Raw genomic sequence first — 2998 nt, forward strand, 5'->3', positions numbered from 1 at the left:
AGAGAGAGAGAGAAAAGCATTGATCAACAATGACAAAATTATTGGTATGTTTTTCGTCACAAGTTTTTGCTTTCATAATTAATTATGTTATTATTTTCTAAACAATCTTATACTCCCTCCGTCCGGAAATACTTGTCGGAGGAATGAACGTATATAGACGTATTTCAGGGTTAGATACATCAATTTTTAGTCATTTTTACGACAAGTATTTCCAGACGGAGGGAGTATTTTCTTACAGAGGGAGTACAATTATACTCATCAATTACTACAGGACAGGACAATGAGCAAGTTTATGTAAGCTTAACTTTCCTGTCTATATATTTACATGAAATATGATTGTTCCATTGTAAAATCGACAGGCGCGGCAACGCGACTATCTAAAAAGTTGTGTGATTATAAGACCTGTAGCGCTACATGTTGGGATATCCGGGGGGCAATATGCCTTGTAATGGCCTTCCGGGCACGCTGCCTTGTAACGTCCGGGGGCATCATTTGAGGCATCTGGCTGTCAACGTCGTACCATGCGGGATCAAGTGACAGGCGCTCAAGAGGGCGCGCGTTTTCCAGGATGTAGAGCAGGAGCTCTAGGGAAGCGAGGTGAGCATCGAACCCAGTGATGGTGACGGTCTTGAGGCTCAGGTGTAGGCGCTTCTCAACGTCGCCTGGGGGCATCCGGGATGCATCGAAAGCTGGGGCTGAGCTCATGAGCTGCATGATGATGCATCCAACCATGCATGCATGTTAATATTTTTTTTATAAAAGAATGATTGCTGGATCTCAAATCAAATCCAAAAGCGAGAACAAAAACGTACATGCAACGAGAGCGATTCCAATGCAGGCGCTGCGTCGAGAAACCGGTGAAGGAAAATGAAGTCGTTCCTTTGGCGGCTCTTGCCATCCAAGATCATCCAAAGGTCCAGGCGCTTCAAATGACGGTATTTCCATGTGCTTGCTGGTGAAGTAACTACCTGCATGCATGACCGATATCAGATATCAGACTCGATGTAATTTATATTACTCCCTCCGTCCACTTTTGTAAAACGTTTTAAACATTTAGGACAACACCTAAAACAATTCAATTTTCAGTTGTCTTAAATGACTTACAAAAGTGAACAGAGGGAGTACGTTTATTTATATCTGATCTTTTCGTAAAAGAGCAAAAAAAAAAAGGGCAAGGAATAGGTAGGGGGGAACGAAGACGAACCTTGACTAGCATCGTGACTCTCAAGGATAAACTCTCTAGGCCTGGCATGAGGCGCGCCAAGCTTGTGGTTTCAAAGACGCCAGCAGCTGCAGGTGCAACGGGATTAGCCAAGATATGAAAGCTCGCCCTTGTCACATTCGGAGCCGGCGCCACCGTGGATCCAAGAATGCTGGGCCCACGGTTTATCGTGTCAAAAGTCAGCGATGCGACACCAGAATCAGATACGTCCACCGTCTTCACGGAGCGGCAGTGCCGCAAGGCAAGAAATTTGAAGCCTCGCTGCCTCGGACGAGGTGGCATCTTGACGTACACCAGATCGTCGCAGTAGTTGAGCTCCAGGCGCTGCAGCTTGTGGCACGAGTAGAGGAAGCGCTCCAAGTCTTGGCTGGTGATGCGCACGGTGTCAAGAACCAGGCTGGTCAGCTCCACGTAGTAGTACTTATTGTCTTGCCACGGCCACCGCCAGCATCCGGATCTCAGGTGCAGCTGCTCCAGGGCCATGGCGGCTGGGGTAAGGAGGAGGAGCGAGGAGGGAAAATCATAGCACAGACTGTCTGGGCCGCATGGCTCCATGAGGTGAGCTAGGAAGTCGAGCTCTAGGCGCCTGGTGCTGGTCGATTCGATGGCAAAGTGTACCCAGCGGTCCACCAAGGCGGCATCGCGTCGCTGCTGCAGATAGGCGAACTTGACGCTGAGCGTCTCCAATGCTGTGTCGCTGCGGTGCCGCAGCGTGGTGTCCACAAAGCGGACGAAGTCCCGGACGAGCTCGTCCTTTTTCTTTTCAAGGACACGGCTTTCCGGTGCGGGTCAAGATCATCATCATCTAAGAGCTCTTCTTCTTCTTCTGGGAGCAGTCGGAGCCCAAGCGTGTCCTCGTCAAACACCAGATGGGCATGCATCCTCCAAACGCGCAGCAGGGTGGAGCAGGACGCGCACGCACGACCCGCGTCTCTCATGGGCAAGCGTGAGAATATCCCACACACAAGCTCCTGTAGTACGCACGTCCTTCAGATTTGGCTTCCATCTGCTTACTCCCTCCGTCCCAACATAAATGTCTCAATCTTAATACTACTACAACTTTGTACTACTAAATTTAGTACAAAGTGTCATACACTTATTTTGGGACGGAAAGAATATTACGCAAGCAAAACTATTAATTTAATTAAAGCACTACGTACCTCCGGGAGATCCTAGAGCCTCGTCTCGACGACCATTGTAGTATCCTAGTGTCGCGGCTCGCCGATTCAATCTTTTTTCTTCTTCTTTTGGCGGCAACTCGCCGATTCAGCTTAAGAAGACGTATTATGTACTACTTATGAAATATAAATTGCTTCCATGGCCTTCTCTTCACTCTTCCTTATTAAAAGACAAGACGATACGTTGGCCCAAACTGATCCCAACCCTACTCGGTAACAAGTCCAAGACGCTTCCTTCAAAAAGAAAAAGTCCAAAACGCACACGGATAATAATTAAGGAACGCTCAAAACAAATCAACTCACTCGGCAGGTACGTGTTCTGTCCTGTTGGAAAGTGAATCGCGTAAGGCTACTTTTTTTTTTGAACCACGATATCTGCCGGACCTTCGGTCTGCGAAACTACCAAGCCCCAACCAAATGAAAGGTATGTTTTTTTTAGTCTAAGCATACTTCGCCTTATATTATAAATCTTTCCCTAATTTATATCTATACCTCTATATCTATATCCATATCTATATCTATATCTATACCTCTATACCTATACCTACCTACTAATAAAGCAGATATTGCTTCTGCCCGTACGTCACAAAAATCGCCC

The sequence above is a fragment of the Triticum dicoccoides genome, chromosome 1B, assembly GCF_002162155.2.
Source record: "Triticum dicoccoides isolate Atlit2015 ecotype Zavitan chromosome 1B, WEW_v2.0, whole genome shotgun sequence".
Taxonomy (NCBI): Eukaryota; Viridiplantae; Streptophyta; class Magnoliopsida; order Poales; family Poaceae; genus Triticum; species Triticum dicoccoides.